The 18723-nt window shown below is 38.2% G+C and overlaps 1 protein-coding gene across 7 annotated transcripts in view; it reads left to right on the forward strand.

The window, feature by feature from the left end:
• The window catches only part of FOXP1 (forkhead box P1), a 361699-nt gene that overhangs the window by 194773 nt on the left and 148203 nt on the right, over positions 1-18723 (forward strand). The window contains exon 1 of one of the 7 annotated variants that reach the window (XM_039851685.1): positions 10692-10835. The exons of the other annotated variants lie outside the window; for them this stretch is intronic. The gene's annotated coding sequence lies outside the window, so the exon portion shown is untranslated. Of the gene's footprint in view, positions 1-10691; positions 10836-18723 lie in introns of those variants that run through there. 7 annotated transcript variants of the gene reach the window in all.

Genomic DNA, 18723 nt, shown 5'->3' on the forward strand with positions numbered 1-18723 from the left:
TCTTTCTTTGAATCTCTGACTTCTGCATCTCTGATCTATAAACTCCAGTATAAACTCCAAAATATAACCTCCACTTGATTCTTCCAGGCCCGTTCAGATTATCTCCCTATCCTAAGGTCAGCTTATTTGGACCTTAAGTACAGCTGTAAAGTCCTTACATCAACACCTTGATTAGTGTTGGAGTGATATCTGGGACAAGGAATAGGAATGTGGGAGATCATCTTAGAATTCTGCCTGCCCCTATGCATTACAGTGTTAAAAAGGTAAATACAGAGAGAAACAAGGGCCAACTGTAAGATATTTATTTTTCAGTAGTAATTACATAATTTTTTTTTTTTTTAGAGTTTTTGCCAACACAGTGCATTTTGTATTTATTAGGCCATTTGATTAAAAGCATACTTACAATTTTCATACGTCTTTAAAGGAATTGAAAAAGAATGAGGTAAACATGATATTGAACAATGTGATGATGTATCACCAGCTATTCATTAAGTTCATATTTTCTTTTAGCATGTTTCAAACCTAAGATTTCTTTTCAGCCTCTGTGGTCCATCTCCTTGAACTTTCTCTGCTCCTTGGTGGTTTGATTCCTTCTCTACTTTTGGATCTCATCTTAAATATCACCTCTTCATGGACAAATTCTTTGATGACCTTATCTAGAGTAGGCTAAAAATGAAAAGCACGTGAAATTGTTCTTTTATTAAGGCTTTCTTCGTAGTGACTCTCTAACTATTTATGGATTTGTGGGTTGCCAGTGTCTTATCTATTTCTCATTAGACTGTAAGCCTTAGGAAGAAGTGCCTTCATAGGCCCAGTGCCTAGACTGCTTGGTACAGAGTAGGCATCAAAAATCATGTATTCAATTGACATGCAATAGAAAGTATGGCCCCGGTACTTTTAAAAAAGATTAACATTTGTTTTGAAAGTTTGCTAGAGTAGTAAACCAGGTTAATCATGAGGTCTATCACTAAAGCATTTATTATTTGCAAACACCCACTTGACATTCAGGCAGCTTTTGAAAAAGAGAGAAAAAAGACTCTACAAATGGTAGAACCAAAGAGGAACAATTTCTATATTTTCCTTCGAAACATTCAGTGCCACTGGATAGGAGGTGGGTGATGAGTCCCCAAGTCACAAACCATCTGATGTTTGGATCACGGTTTCCTGCAAATTTTGAATGGTCCAAGACAGATGCCTCTTTCGTCTTAGTCCTTCTTTAAACAATTCCTGTCTCTGGATTTTCCCTAAGCTTCACCTTCACACCCAACCTATCAAAGACCCACTTAGAAGCTGTTTGACCTTGGGCAAGTTAGTCAACCTCCCTGAGCCTTGTTTTCCTCCTCTGTAAAATAGGTATGATAATTCCCACCTTGAAAGGTTATCAGAAGGGTAGAAGGGCAATGAATGCAAATGCCTGATAACACAGATTGATAAATGCTATTTTCATTATTATTATACTATACCATGACTGCAGATCTGACCACGTGGAATTGAAATGCTCGTCTTAACAACAACTGATTTTTGGAAATTATAGAAAGAAAAGGTTACGGTAGTTTATAGGATCTTTGAAGATAATATTCTACTTAATTGATTTTTCTCATCGTATACTAAATAAGACTACCTAGTTTCAAACTTAGAGATTGAAATAAATGCATTTCACATACAACTATCCTGAGAACAATGTTTTTTTTTTTTCCCTCTGATGATTCAGAAGGCACTTCAGAGTCTTGTAGTCCCTCTGGGTTTTTATAATGAACTCCAGTTAGCATTTTATTATAGCTCTTTAGAAGTATTTGGTTACTATCAAGTTCTAGAAAGCAACTTCTACCTGCCACCTTTCCCCATTCCTTAATACATGATATAAAAGTGTCTGTTTCAATAAACACAGGTTTGCTTGCCTCTGCCCAGCCGCTCCCCCAGTTACTCGTCTTCTCTGTGGTGAGGACTCTCCTGCCCTGGCTTGTGCTGGGAAGTAGTAGAGGCAAAGCAGTAACATCCCTGGAGCCAGGGAACAGAGAGTCATAGAGCTTTGAGGCACTCATTTCCCATAAAGTACCAAAAGTTGTTCAGAATTTGTCAAGCTATTATCACATATCCGATGAGAGCATTTTAGGGAGCAACAAGGGCAGAGTAGATCAATTTACATTTCTTTTTCTTGCATCACTGTAAAAAGGACATATTGGATGAATTCTCAAGGCAGGTTAAACAATAACAGCAAATGTGGTGTTGGAAGAATCGAAGCTGCTTTCGTTGTATTTATTATGGGAGTCATTTCTGCACTCGAAGCTGTATTTCTGTCTTTTCATTTATTTTGCCTGCCTTTTAATTCAATGAGTGTGATATAGAGAAGCCCGTGCATTGCATTACAGTAGCATCGGAGTTCTGTGCTTCTGATTTAACTCCTGCAGTGTGAACCCAGAACAGAGGGTCAGTAAGTAGACTCTGCTCTGCCCCTGATTAGCTGGGAGAGCTTGGACAATTTGTGCAGTATTTCTGTGAATGCCCCAGTTTCCTCTCCTGTGGATTGGGACTGTTTGCTTCTTATCAGAGGGTTGTATTTAACAAAAGAAAATGCCCTATACATGCGAAAAAAAATTTATTTAAACACCATGCAACTGATTTCATTTTTATTTTTACTTTAACCCAAATTAATACGCGAAATCAGGATACTGCTGTTTTCAAAGTTGTTGGCATCAGCTTCATCATATTTCTAGGCGAAGTATGTGAAAGTGATTATAGGTAATAAATATCTTTTTTAAAAACTTATTGCAGAGGCAGTTTTTCCACTGTTAATGAGGGTAATTTGACTTGGTTGAAGGATTGCAGTTCTTAAGAATTAATGCAGTAATCCAATTCAAAGATTTAAAGAGATCTAAGATTTTTCACAGGTCGCGTGCTAGTGAATGTGCTCCTATCACATAGCAGCTAATGGACTTGAACGCCAGTCTGTCATTTACTTGTTCCCTCACTGCATAGCAGCTTTGCCCTTGGTAGTGAGTATACTTTCCAAGCATTGCAGGTTATTTAGAAGTGTGGTATATTTATAACGCTTTTGAGAGATAGTATCCTATTTCCCACAGCCCCTAATTACTATAAAAACTGGGGTTATCTTTCTTAATTACACGTTTGAATCCTAATCTGCTAAGGTCTGAGGAATATCGGGCTCAGAGGAGCTGCCTTCTCGCCTTTCTTTTCAGAGGAGGGCCTTTCATTTTTTTTTTAATGTATTTTTAAAACTAATTCATGTATCATTGTATTATACATATAGGTTAATTCGCATGAATACAAAGGTTACATACATGGTATTCATACCTTTCCATTTTTGATAATGATGTACTATTAACCGCTAACAATATTTTGTAAAGCCTTATTTGTAAAGGCTGTTGGAAATACTCTTATTTCTCGATCCCATTATGTTCCTAAATATTAAAAATCTCATTTTGAAGCAATTAGAAGTATGCACTTCTCTTTCCATGTGTGTTCTCCAGACAGCGTCACCATTCTGTGCACACAGGAACCTTTGTTCCTTAATTAGAATAAGGACTAGAGCTTCATTGTGGTTCCAAGTTGTGTCTGTTCAAATGTTGAGGCAATAATACATTTCAAGGAAAGATCGAGCCTAAATCTGGGAGGCTCTCAGCAGTTCTGAGAACTGTTAAAAGATAAATAAACAACAAAGGGTCCTCGTAGTCCACACCCTCTACTGTCCTTGAGGGCCCAGCTGGCTGCTCATCATTTTTAAAGCCGAAGAGATTTCTGTACTCAGAAGAGGAGGTAAGGGGAGAAGGTTCGACTTATATAGACATCTAGAACTTTGCTTTTGTTGAAAGACTGTGATTTTAGAAACAACAACAACAACAAAACAGATCTGAATTCTTTCTTGCATTTTTGATAAGTTAGCAAACCTCATCTAGAGTCATTAGATGTTGGAAATGAGTGAATTACTGGCAGACATGATAGAAAACACATCCTAATGTTTCATAGGCCGATTTTCACTGCTGGCATTGAACATCAGAGGATTTGCAAGAAGTTTGAAAGCTAAAACTCCCAAACTGAATCAGCAAAGCCGTAGGCCTGTATCAGTCATCAACAAAGAGCCCTAATTTTCACAAGAACAGGCATTTCTCCAACCTCCAGAAAACTTCATGCATCTGAACATTCTCTGAAATATAATAGTGCAAATGGTGGACTCATCTCACTGGTTGAGCTCGAGGTTCCAGAAGCAAGGACACAAACCCCTTGAGTGAAAAATCTCAGACCACATGGATGCTGTTTTCTCGTGGCTTGGCTGGACTGGCAAGGAAATGCTGAAATAAAGAATAGGAAGAAGAAAGCAAAATGGTAGTTTGAAAGGCAGAGAATGGAAAGTAGAGCAGTTAATTTGAAGGTCAGTTTGCTTCTCTTTGAGAAGATTCTATCCAGTCAGGTGGCTAACCCTCTGGAAAGAAAAGAACTGAGGGGCCACTAGGCAAGTTTGAAAGGCAAACTGCTCCCTACCTGCCAACTCATTGTTTCTTGCTTTCTCTTTCCAACCCTGCCAAAGGATAACTTGCCTTTATCCCACTAATGCTAATGGAAGACATTATTAACAAACGGGGTGCTTCATAAAGGTGTAGCAGATATCTGGCAAGCAGAGGCATGATACCCTTTCCCCTGGGCTGATAGTGGGATGGGTCAGAAACTGTGAATATGGAAACAAATATTATTTCCACGAGATGATCTGCCACTTAAAGATACATGTCTAGCTATATATATGTGTGTGTATATATATATATATATATACACACACACACATATATATATATATATATATATATATATATATATATATATATATATATATATATATATATATATATATATATATATATATATATTTCCCCCCCCACCAGTAATCTTGCTGGTTTTTATTTTGTATTTCTTGGAGAAAGAAAAATAGATTTTAAAATGTAAAAACCTGTTCTTCAATTGAGTATGCAAAAATCTCATTGCAGTATTTATTCCAAACCTGCTCTCATAATGTTCAGTCAAGGAGAAAACAGCAAAAAACAGTTGTTGATGGACTTAGCATAGAACTGGATTAAATAAGCATTAGTCTACTGAAGCTGATTACAGGAATATGAAAATGCAGTATCTTAATGGTACATATTTTTATGTGGCAGCTCAGTTGCCTTTCATTTTGCAGCTAATATGTCTATTCTTATGAGTCATTTACTTCTTTAATTACCTTTTGCAGGCAAGGCACCATGGTATATTAATGTGAATGATTTTTACTGCCAGTTTATCATACAATGCCCCAGAAGTTGAAAGGCATAATTGACTTGGAAGAACAGCTCATGAAGGAAACAATATTTAGTTGACAGTTTTCCTTGTACTCTCTGTTGACGTTTATGAGTTTACACTATGCTAAAGGAGTAATAAACACAATTTTCTTTCAATAACAGGAAAGGGTAGTTTCTAAAATACATTTGTGGAAAACACATTTGTTCATTTCTTGAATAATATGAAAATAACACATTTCTAGTGATAAGACCTCTCAGATTGCCAATTGAATTAAACCTTTGAAGGTACATTTATATCCTGTCTCAGAGCATTAGGAGATATTAGGGTTCATGTGATTGAATTGATTTAATAAATATTTAAATTATATACAGATTTGGATAAGTCATTTAAATCTAGGTGTTAGAGCGAGACTGTGGTCTTGTCCTCCCAATTTCCAGAGGGAGGGAAGACAGGAAGGGAGCTTGGGTATTGGCTGGAGGAAGATTTTCTTTCTTCCTAGGCAAGGGAAGTCCGGCAGTACATTTGGGAAATAAGGAAAAAGGCACAGTGGTTACAATTCCTTATATGGTCTGGGCTTTGAACAGTTAAAATCAAGACTTGAGTGGGTCACTGCTGTTCCTGTGTCTGGAATGGCGCTTTTTGTGGACTTGGGCAGTTAGCAAGTGCTCTTTTGTTTTAACCATCACTTCCACAGTTCCCTTGGCCCTGGGCTGGCTCACTGGCTCTGGGCAAGCCCTTGTTTGGCATATTGGTTTAGAGGGAGTTAAACTTTTCACAGTTTTCTGGATTGTTTGCAGTTCAGTCCTATGCAGCATAATGAAAGTTTTCTAGCCATCTGTTGTTAAGCTGGCGGTGAGCAAGGCCAGTATATCCAAACAAAGTTCTGGCCTGCTGTAAACTGAACCTGTCAGTTTAGCATAGCTTTGCTGACCCCTACAACGAACAGGGCAGCCCTCGTACCAGGCACTCACTGCATACAGCTTTCAAAGGGGAACTTTTTGGCGGGGCATGGTTAGGGTAGGGGCCTGTTTACTTTTTCTCTCATTGGCTTAAACTAGTTTATACTTAATCTTTAAATGGATAAATAGATACTAGTCCCTCCCCTCCTTTTTCAGAGTGGGGAGTTACTTCTTAATAGGGGATCGTAACTTTAAGAACAAGGTATGAGTGTCTATAAACGAGTGTGAGGTGGCTGTGATTCGAAAAGATCTTCTATGCAGTTATCTTTGTTCCATTACTTTGTCTTTCAGTGTTTGGAGACAAAGAGTCCAGACAACGGAAGCGCCTATATTTATTAGGTTATATAACTAAATATGTTTCATAGCTTAAAAAGAACATGTTGCCCCTTTTTTTCTGCATTTGGTATTTCACCATCAGAAGTTCATATGGAGCATTTCTTAGCAGAGGAGGCATTTGACAATGAGCTGGCTGTATGGCATGTTACCTGCTTCTCTGGTCTCATTTACAACGTGTATCTGTTGCTTTTAATTGTCCAGCATAACCTTAAAATAATTTCATTGTTGTGTGGTATTTTTTCCTTTTGTGGTAAATGTTTAATTCTTATTTCGTTTCAGCGTTTCCTTGACTATATATAAAATAGTATACATTCAGATGCTTTATATATGTATGTCTGGTGTGTGTGTGTGTGTGTGTGTGTGTCTCAACACCTGTCTAAGCCTACTCCTATATTTTGTGGGTTTCCTTTTGTTAAAGACACCTTGTGGGTGCTGTGGCATTTTTATCTTGGTCTTGCTATAGTATATTTCCTGTCCAACATTGGTAACATTTGTGCTTTGTTAAGAGAGGGCTCTGGGGAGCCATTGTCAAACCTCTGTATCCATCTCAATTCATTAAAATATCCAGGGAGAATGGCCACTGTCATTGAGTAACTATGTCAGCCACTCCCCTGGCTGCCTTAGCCCCTCTAGATGAGAAGCAGACCACAGTCCCACACAGTAACAAAGAAAAAAGGGCCTGAAAGGATGAACATTTGTCTAAAGCACCAACACGAGAGGGTTTGGGCTCAACTTTATGTGCAGTCAGGGAATGTACAAGGGTCAGGAATTCCATAAATGGAGGGAGGGGTGCAGGCAGAAGAAGCAAAGGAATAAACAAGGAGATACAGACTTCTCCTTTAAGGGACAGGGAGTGAAAAATATTCAATTTAAAATTTAAATGAGTGCACTTTACTTGGAAATACCATACAGTCATAATCTGTTTGTAAGGTGACTGACATATAAAGTGCTTTTTGTTTTAAGGTAAAAATAAAATGTATTCGGGGTAAAGTTTCGGGTGTAAATGTCAGGTGCAGCGTAACGTGTGCTCAACTCCAAGAGTCAAGCAAATAACCTTGGCATTTAGGACACTGCCTTTTAGAACATGAAATTGTATTTGTTGTGTCTTTTTTTTTTTTTTTTAAGAGGACTACATTAAGGGGTCACCTATTAGCTGTGTTTTTGCTGTCTTAAACTCAGCCCTTCTGTCTATTAAAATCAAACTACTGTGTAAACATTCCAGTGTTGTTCTTGGTCTACAATGGCCACGGGGATCAGGTTTCACCTGCCTGCACATCTTCAAGCAATTAGAGCAATTAGCGTGAAGCCATTTCACATTCAAGGATTCAAGGTCTATGGTGACATTCAAGTCCAGGAGAAGTCTGAAAGGGAGAGAGAGGAAACGGCCTAGAGCGTGGCTATTATTCCATGGCCCTGAGCAGACAATTTCTCTTTTAAAAATGGTAGCTCTTTAAAGATATTATTATGAGGTTTTTAAATGACATATCAGAAGTTGTTTATATCAAAACCCAACAGTCATTTAATTATACTAATAAAAATCTTTATACATGGCACAATTTTTTAAAAAAGATCTGTAATGGCCATGAAGAAGGGAGGTGTTGCTGCCTCTTGCATAACTGGTAGTAACAGCATTCCTTGTGGAAGAAGAATATATTTTATAACGTATAAGGGAATTTGCATTTCGCTTTTACATGGTAAACCCCCCTGTTTTGGGGCAAATGTAACAAATATAGCATCATGGAATATTTAGTTGGAAGATTTTTGGTGTATTAAAATCAATTTTTTTTAAGGTTGGAGTATAGTAGCCACTTTAACACACAGAATTACTAATTACAGTTCGAAGATAAATAATCAGCTTTAGCACATCAGATATCTGTACGATCATGATAGACGGTAACTTTTTTTAAAGTCTTAGAATCGAATAGGGTTTTTGTTTTGTTTGTTTTTTACATTTGTAACTAAGTTACCCAGGGATCTTGTTTGCATGAAGCAAAAACCCTAAACTGATTACAGCTTTTTAAATTGGATACATTTTTAAATCCACATTTTACTCTTGGCTTCTTAAAAAAAAAAAAAAGGAGTTTAATTTTTAAAATCAAAGGTGCTACAAAAGAAGATCTGGCTGTGTAGTCCCAGAGGGCTTTCACAATCAGCAGTAACCGCAGGCTAAATTCTAATGTGGAATTCTGTTGCCCTTTAACCTGATGCTGCCTGTTCACATTCAGGGTTTGTTAACAAATGACTCTTAAGTAAAAAAAATAAAATAAAAATGTTGGGAGAATTACCTTTTCATTATATGTACTGACTTTAATTAAAATAAGAGGCTTATTTTTCAAAGAAATAGCTGTTGGGCCTCTAAGAAAGTTCTTGCCCTAGTCGGCTTCAGAGCTACTAGGTGTTGATCATTTCTATATCTGTAGGACTGCACACATCTATGTGTGACTGATGCTGGAGCATTTATATTCATTCGGTAGCTAGCCATTTTAGGGAACTGGGCTGCTTTGAGCTCTAGTCTAGCCCCATCTCGAACTACTTAGAGCTCTTCTGTTGAGAGATGGTTTTTCCGACCGCCCACTCGCATGGCGCCCAGGCTCTGTGCCTGTTGAAACTATATGACAGATGCAGGGAATGCTGATAAAATGTAGCATGCTGGACACTGAACAAGGTAAGGGTCTGCCTGTCTCCCCCTGCCCCGTGGAAATGGATTGCTAAGAAATCATGTGCAGCATTTATAAGTGGACCAGCTGAGTTAGACAGGAACATTTGAATTGGGTACTCCACCCCTCGTGCAAGTGAAGAGGCAGCAGGCATGGAAGCGCTGTGGGGCTCAGAAGGGAGGTGAGGCAGTAAACCAGATCTTTTCCATTTTTTTCCTCCTAGCCCAGTCCTCTGTTTCTGTGATCTGCCTTTTGAACTGTTTTTGTGGCTGATCAGTTCCACCTAATATGTCTCTTGATTTCTGCTATTGTAATACTCAGGCGACATGCTGTTCTCTTCATTTTTATAAGCTTTAGATGCTTCTGCCTGTCATATTCTGGCGGTTTATCTGCAGCGTCTGGATTTGCTTTCAGACTTGAATGTCTATCAAGCTGCCGTTGCTTTGAATGTGAGATCAAAAGAAGATGAATTCCAGTAAAAAAATTTCCTTCTATGAAGAAAAGATTGGGGCCCATGTAAACATCCCACTGACAGTTCCCAATGAGTTATTTTAGCCAAGTATTAGCACCTGGATGACAGACAGTCCAGCACTGCATGTTAAATAACAAATCAGTTGCCTCCGTGGCAGAGGAGTACTGCCACAACGGCAGTACATTTTCAGAAGGAATTTTTTTCTCCCTCCACCCCTCCCGTCTTTCCTTTTTTATTGAATATGGCTGTTCAATTCTTCATCCTATTTTTCAAGCTGACTTGCTCTGCCGTCAGCAGTTTACTTTTCTTTACAGTATCTGTCAAGTTACTCAGGTGACGGAAGACAGGACTTTGATAATTAGTTTGGGGCGGGTTAAGGAGTGTTTGAGTAGGCAAGCAAGGCATCCAGATAAACAGGTAGTTAGTTTGGTTGATTGCAGAGAAGGAAAATGTAAAGGAAAAGCAGCAGACGCAAGATCAAGGACATATCCCTGGAATGTGTTCTTTACAAATATATGTGACAAAATCCTCTAAAGTCTGCAGAATGTGAATTTTATTTTTTTCCTTTTTTTTTTTCCCCCAAGCATCCTGCCTATGTAAATGTTACCACAAAAATATCTCAAGAGCAGGTTTCCCAAAACCCTGTCAGTGTCTATTCGTCTATGTGAATGAGCTGTTTTGGCTAGGGCTTGGTCTAGCCAGGGCACACTTGTGATGCTGTGTTGCTTCTTGCAAACCTGGAGTGATTTAGATACGTATAGCGTTAGTAGATTTCTTTAAGTGCTGGTTGCAACTTTGAAAATTACCTGCAAGCTCCAACTGATCTTTCAACTTTGAAAGTGAAGAATTACTTGAGGAATTCTTGTGGTTTCTTTGTCGTTTAGCGAGAGCCCAGCCAGCTACTGTGGAGGCAAGCGTCCCTGAGGTTGCCTACAAAGGGCACTGTTCCAGAGTGTTTTCTCCTCGAGTGTGCTGCCTGCGCACAGCACTTCCTGTTTATTCAAACATCTTTTTTACCACTCGGCAACCCCCGCTTCACAGAAACAGCCAGAACCCTTCTACAGCAAGAAGACGGAAATCCAAAGGCAGGAGGTGCGCGCTCACTCCGTCAAACTCTTCATTTTCTCTGTAAGTGTCCAGAGAAAAAAAGGACCGTTTTCGCTGCGTTCAACTTTTAAACTAGGGCTCTGCTCCTGCGCAGACATTCTCTGAGGGGCAGAATAAAATGATCCAACTTGTTTACTGCTGTTTTCTCCCCTCCCTCCTCTCTCCATCAAAGGCGGTTTTCTCTTTAGAGATTTGGGAGGGCCGGTTTCTTCTGACTCCTTGTTAATTCACTCTTGCTGTCAAATGTGTCTTCCGATATTATCGGCTAAGTAAGCAGCCTTGTGTGTCGTCAGTAGTTTTATAGGCTCGCCTGTAGATTGAAACCTCTTTCTGCTTATTTGTGACACTGTTTTGTGCTGCCTTCTTTTTCTTCCTGTTATAAGTAGTGTTAAGAGTGCAGGGACGGTGCCTTTGTAATTCTGCCTCTGCAGAATTGTCCCCTGATGTTTGCATCATGACACCGTCATCATTTATGAATCGGTCTTGATAATATTTGTACCAATTTCATGCCAATAAAAGTCAGACTGCTGAAACAAGCACGGTCATTATCTCATTCATATTACTATTGTTTAAACAGGGTGGGCTGCAAAAGGAAAGAGAAAGCCCGCCTCACTTTCTGCGATGGTTGTTAACTTTGATGTTGGAAGGCTCTTTTCAGAATTCTCATTGTGGATAATTAGGATGGCAGGGAAAGCCCTCGGACCTGGGCTGCTGCTTCGCTCTGTGGCGAAGAGTGATGTGATTGTTCTCTTCGTCGTTTCTGTTAAAATGAGTTTTTTAACATGTGGTTTGACATTTTTTTAAAAGAGTTCTACCTTTTCCTGTCTGATGTTGTTGTCCTTCTTGCCTCCCTCCCGTCCCTCCACACCCATTCCCCCAGCCCTGACCCCCAACTTCAGTATAATTGGTAAGCCAGGTGCTAATTTTTTAAAAACTGTATACCGGCCAGGGAATAGACCGGAAATGGAAAATTAGCTCTTTTGATCTTAAGGGATTTGTTATTACAGTGAGCCTTGGTCGTGAGTCCTCAGACTAAATATCCTTAAATTTCAGTGTCTAAAACAGCATCTATTAGTATAGAGAAAGAAATGTGCTCTGTAGTTGTCCAAACCTCTGATGGAAGAAACATTTAAATAAATAAATTAAATAGATGTGTGTACGTATTCCTCTGCTGGCTTTTTTAATGTTCAGAAGTTGTTCTACTTTGTAAGAAAAAAATTGTGTTTATAACTGCCTTCAGGACAATTTGTGTAACAGTAGGAGTAATTGCAGGGAAAATGGAAAGAGTGACTGAAGGTATTTACTCAGATGTTAGTGTAGGTGTGGGGGCCGCAAATTCAGTGTGGGAACAGTGGGCCGCTTTTCTTGGTATCTCAGTCTATTTGATGACCATCAAATTTCCCAGCTCACTGGTTTTGTTTTTTCTGGATGACATGTTTGATTATTTATCAGAAGGGGAAGGGAGTAGCCGAAGCAAATAAACATGTGACCAAGTTCTGTTTTGTTTTCCACCCAGAAAGCCATGTCCTTTAATAAATATACTGAAAATAATAAATGTATTGTTTTATGATAAAAGGAAACTATATGTGCCACTTTTTAAAAGGCAAGTGAGTTAACCCTTAAGACTCAGAAGCCCTTTTGCCTTTTTCAAATTTCCAGGCTTTTTTTTTAACTGAGAATTGGTCTGTTGTGTTGTATGGTTTTTATGATACAGGATTTCCCAGGATTAGCTTCAGCTGTTCAGTAGTTTGACTTCTCTAGATGCTTTGCTTAGTTATGCCTGCTTCAGTAGCTCTTTTATGGTGTGTGTGTATGCGTGGCGTGTGTAGCGTGTGTGTGTGTGTGTGTGTGTGTGTGTGTGTTACAGTGACATCATTGAACAAATCAGTAGTAACTCTTACCATTTTCTTGAAGGCTATATTCTGACTTTAGATCTATATATAATCAGCTTCATTAAAGGAAAATATACCAGAATTTTTCCTGTATGTACACAGCATAATATTATTAGCGTCAACTTTTGGTCCTCTCTTTTAAAGGTGTCAAGCAGGTGCTGTAATGCAGTCAACGTGAATTTCTTTATTCCTCAAGAAAACCTTCCTGTCTTTAATATTATGTAGTGTATATAATGATCTTCAGGATGTTTATTTTCTCAATTAAGTCCTCTAGAGATCTAGGAAAAAGGCTCAAATCTACATTAAAAGTAGAATTTTTTAAAAAAGCAAGTGAAATTTTTATTATTTTTTTAATTCTTAGATGAGAGTTGCATGACTGTATATTCTTTACACATAGGCATGCACTGACATATGTGCACAGATGGCCACATTTTTTAATAACTAGAGCATGATTTTCTACACATCCTGATTTATATACATCCAGAAAAAAATGATAGGTATGATCCTAGCACAGTGCCTGGCCGAGTCATATCAAGCTCTACAAATCCCAGCTAAAAATCTGTTTTGTTGCCTATACTGTTTTGGAATGTGAATTGGAAATATGCACACAGAGGGATCCCTTCCTCATTGACTATATAAGGGAACAATGCAGCAGACGCTCAAAGCTCAGCCTCCACCAGTATCTCCTGGCACATATGTAACTGGGATGTGGCTTTGCTCTGGAGAGGAAAATGGAAGCATAGCCTTTCTGTCTCTTCTGTTGTCATCTCAGGTGACTGTCCACAAGGCAGTTAGGTTGGATCATCATACTTGGTACTTACACAGAGCCCTTTGTCTGTGGAAATCAAAGTGCCTGACTAATGCTAACTTGTTAATACTCAGAACACCCTTGGGATATAGGTAGGCTGCAAAGCTTATCCCATTTTTGAGGTGGGAAAATGTCCTGCTGTTAAAATAATTTACAATTTCCGGGTGTGTCTGTACTTAATGGTCAGGCTAGACCTGGAAGGGGTTTTATCTGGATGCCATGAGAAGTGTTTTTCCTGTGACATATTCAGCCCCAACCACAGACAGTCTCATGAGAAAGTGTTTTACCATGAAGAAACTGGACTGGAAAATATAGCTAGTGCGTGGTATTGATGGCGGTGGGAGGGAGGAGCCAGTGAAGAGTAACCATGCTTCATTTTAATCTCTTCGGAGTCAGTTTTATTTTTTTAAGATAGAGCACAGGCTGTAAATTTTGATTTTTGTTTTGTTTCATTTTAACTCTATGATGTTGACAATTTAACTTCCACAAGAATCAAGTTCTTTGCAAAGAAACATGCTGGGTATTGGCTGTGCAAAGTAAGTCAGAAGTTGCTCTGTAGTTGCATGCTTTGGAATAAAAAGAATTGAAACATTCTGTTAACCCTAGATGTTACTATGTGATTCTTCAGTTCGATGTGTCTTGGGCCTCCTTCCAATGGTTACAAAGCACAGTGTAAAAATTAGTCATGTGCCATGAGCAGTTTTAAGTCTCTTCGAAAGCTTTTCCAGAACTCTCTAAGGGAGGGTGGTAGTGTTTAGGGTGTTCGGCTCCCAATACTGTTTGTTTATTGGAACCTGAATGTAGAAATTAGATTAGAAAAATCTCTATTCGACATGTTTTAATTTTTAAAAGTAATTTTCAGAAAACGATAAATAATATTCAAGTTTTGCTTAAGAAAATTACTTAAGCATGCTCCCAAATATTGGCAATGTCTCATATGTAGCTGATAATATTATATACTTCATTTTTTTATTTTTCTAGTTCATTTATGCATTTTTCTTCTACTATGAGCTTATTACTTTCATAGTCAGTAATTATTTATAAAGCACTTTCTAAAATCACTACGGAAGCCCTTAATGGATGTCAGACCCTAGTGTATGTACTTTACAAGAATTAATTATGATATAGGAACTTTTATTTCCTCCCATTCTTACAGATGAAGAAACTGAAGCACTGAGTGGTTAAGTAAGTTGTCCAAGGTCGCACAGCTAGCAAGTGTTAGAGCTGGGGTTCAAATCCATACAGAATGACTGGTGGGTGCTAAACTTCTGTAGAAATATGTTAATATTTTTTAGAGCAAACTTCTGTTTCTTTAAAATTGCTGTGATTCTCGCAAGGTCAGTAATTCCCCCAAATTCCCAAAGAATCTTATTTCTTCATGCCTGGAGACTCAAGTTCTACCTTATGCTAAACTGTGGTTACTGGAAGTTCCAAAGATCATTGTCACTCTGTGAACACAACTGTCTGATGAACACAGTTTTGTTTTTAATATCCTTTTAAAGAAAATATTTCTAATTCCTTGGCCAGAGCAATTAAATCTGTTTCTCTTTTATGGTAGTCTGTATCTGTGTATGTATATGTATATATGTATGTGTGTGTATGTGTGTGTGTATGTGTATATATGTATGTGTATATATGTATGTGTGTATGTGTGTGTGTGTGTGTGTGTATACACACACATATATATGCATTTATAGTTATATAAAGGATAAAATCTTCAAAAAGTTCACTATAAAGTTACCTTTGATTGTGACATGGATTAAATTAAATATATTCTTCTAAAGGTTTCTAAATTTTTCTTTTAAGGTCTGTCATGTTAAGCAAGTAGTTCTGATTTCATGTGAATGGAAAAATTAGAAAATCCATGGATTTGCAGATTGGTGGCCATTTTTGGTTGAGTCAGTCCTGAAGTACAAGTGAAGAGATTTCTAATCCAGACTGTGTGACCTTTGGCATATTATGTAAACTTTGTTTACATAAAATAATTTAGAACCAAGGCAGGTATGCGGTTGGCATTCAGTAAATGTTAGCTGTCTTGGTCTTTTTCATCAGCGGTGTCATCATCAGTATCATCATCTCCCCCTAGCTAACTATTTGGCCTGTAGGCAGCTGTTTCTGCTGTATTGTTCTGAGTCAAAGAAAGGTGTCGGTTTGGGTTTGGTGAGGGTCAGAAAGTGCCTTTGCCAGGGGAAGAAGCCAGGACTCACAGTTGCAAGTCATCCATGTGAACACAGGTAAGTAAAATAACCCCTCCATTCCTGTTTGCTTTTTGTACATTGAACAAAGATTCCTTTGGGTTTGACAGAGGCTGCGATGATTCTCTCAGTGTCCCTGTTTAGACCACACTAATAGTTTGAGATCACTGGCAAACAGGAATCTTTGCTTTCCACAAAATGTATTTTCTTATGTATGGGGCAATGTACTATAGTAATTGTTTCATTTAGTAAGTAATTATCATGACCAGGTGCTATGCTAAGGATTTTCCTTGCACATCTCACAGAATCCTTATTTTTTAACTTCTCCGCTCCTATTTTCCATATGTATTGACTGAGTATATTAATACCTCAAAGAAATGTGAAATGTGAAAATTAGTTAATATAATGTGTATATACTATTTAGTAGTTGTCTGACAATAAATTCTCAAAATTTTTCAACTTTTATTGGTATCTTTCTCATCCCCAATGACCAGGGACCAGAACAGTTTTAGAATACTGTTGTTTGGAAATGCAAATCAAAACCACTATGAGCTATCACCTCACACCTGTTAGCACAGCTGTTATCAAAAAGCAAGAAAAAACAAGTGTTGGCAAAGATGTAGAGAAAAGGGAACCCTCGTGCACTGTTGGTGAGAATGTAAATTGGAGCAGCTACGATGGACAACAGTATGAAGGTTCCTCAAAAAATAAAAAAATAGAACTATTATATGATCCAGCAATGTCACTGCTGAGAGTTTAGCCAAAGGAAATTGAATCACTATCCCCAAAAGATATCTGCACCCCCATGTTCGTTGTAGTGTTATTTACAATAGCCAAGACGTGGAAACCACCTAAGTGTTCATCGATAGACAATTGAATAAAGAAGAGGTGGTCCATATAAATAATGGAATATTATTCAGCCACTCACACACAAAAATGAAATCCCGCCATTTGCGACAACATGGATCGACCTTGAGGGCATTATGCTAAGTGAAATAAGTCATACAGAGAAAGACAGATACTGTATGAGCTCACTTATATGTGGGATCTAAAATGCTCAAACTCAGAAACAGACTGGTCATCGCCAGAGGCAGGGGATGGGGAAATGGGTGAAGGTGGTCAAAAGCTACAAACTGCCAGTTGTAAGATTAATTAAGTTCTAGAGATGTAATATATAACATGGTGACTAAAATTAATAATACTGTATCTTATATTTGAAAATCAGTAAGAGAATAGATCCTAAAAGTTCTTTCTCGTCCTGAAGAAAAAAATGTAGCTATGTGAGGTGATGGGTTTTAACTAAAATTATTGTGGTAATTGTATGTATGTATGTATGTAGGTATGTATGTATGTATGTATGTATGTAATCATCATGCTGTACACCTAAAACTGTTACACTGTTATATGTTAAGTATATCTCAGTAAAGGGGAGGGGCTTTCAGAGAAAGTACTTTTTTTAAACGAATACAGTTATTTAACACCCTCCAGCCCCAACAAAAAGCTTACAATTATAGCTGAGTGTGAGAATCTACAATAGGTGTTTAAAAATAGGGGCCAGGCATCCTACTGGACCTGAAAGCCATGCCAAGTGGACAGAGAGGAATAGGTCTACCTTAAATGAAAGCATAGCATAGGCATGGGTGTTTAGGTGCATGAACTATAGCTGTACTTCAGTTAAATTGTAAGAAACCTATGTTCTCTTAGCTCAGCCTCTCCATTGTTTGATTTATGAAAAACTCTTTTTGAAAAATCTTAACCTTGGCTCAGGTGAACCAAAGAACAGGGGATTTGTCCCCGTTCAGGCTTGAAGAACAGATGAGAAGCATGCTGATGACACCATCAGTATCCCAAGAGAAGATGGATGAACTCCTTCCTGTGTGTCTGCTTGGGATTTGCCATCAAACTCATAGGAACCCAGGATGCTACAGTAATTCAGAAGCAGCACTGGTCCCTTGGGTTGGGGGACATTAAGAACATTGCTACTTAAAGGAATTGGATTGTGAACAGAATTTTTAGGGAAAGGTAGAATTTATTTTTTTAATTGAAAAATTTCTTTTTAATTTTTAACAACTTTATTGCAATCTCTTTGACATATAGAAATCGTATATGTTTAAGGTATACAACTTGATGTTTTTATATATGTATGCATTGTGAAAAGATCACCACAATCAAGCTAAATAACTTATCCATCACCACTACATAGTTATCCTTTTGTATGTCGTGAGAAGATTTAAGATGTATCCTCTTGGAAAATTTCAAGCATATAATACAGTATTACTAAGTAGAGTTACCAGCTGTAGATCAGATCTCCAAAACTTACTCATTTGACAGGACTGAAGCTCTGCCTTTTACCCATCTCCCCGTTTCCCTTCTCCCCAGCCCTTGGCAACAATCAGGCTACTCTCTGCTCCTAAGAGTTCAGCTTTTTAAAAAAGATTCCATGTATATGAGGTCATGCAGTATTTGTCTAGGAAAGGCAGAATTTAAATGGAGAAGATTGCCTTATAAATGTGGGCAGAGAACATGAAGATCAGAAATACAAATGTGGCCATGGCTCCAAGAGTCCTGGGACTGGGAAGATCTGGTTGAAAAAAACAAGTCTTTGTGTGGGGGGAAGAGGCAGATAAAGTTAGGTGTGAAACCCTGAAAGGGCCTTTCCCTTCATCCTGAAGGCAAAGGGACCCACATTCGTTCATGCATTTTTGGCTCGCTGGGATCGCATATCCATTTGCCAGGACCATGGCTGTTATTTGGTTTAATCAATGACCTTGGTAGAATGTGAGTGTCAAGTTCTCAAGAGACAATGTTTTTGATTTTTTGCTTTTCCATGTTAACCACTGCTAGACTTGTGACCTTGGGCAAGTCACAGAACCTCACAGTCTTTTAGTTTTTCCACTTTAAGTCAGTATCGTAAACCCTTTCTCTGCTTCCCTTAGAAATGTTGGGAATAAGAAATAAAATAAGTTGAAAACAACTAACTGACATAATGCCTGGCACATAGTAAACAATTCAAT

This window comes from Pteropus medius, unplaced genomic scaffold, assembly GCF_902729225.1.
Source record: "Pteropus medius unplaced genomic scaffold, Ma_sr-lr_union100, whole genome shotgun sequence".
Taxonomy (NCBI): Eukaryota; Metazoa; Chordata; class Mammalia; order Chiroptera; family Pteropodidae; genus Pteropus; species Pteropus medius.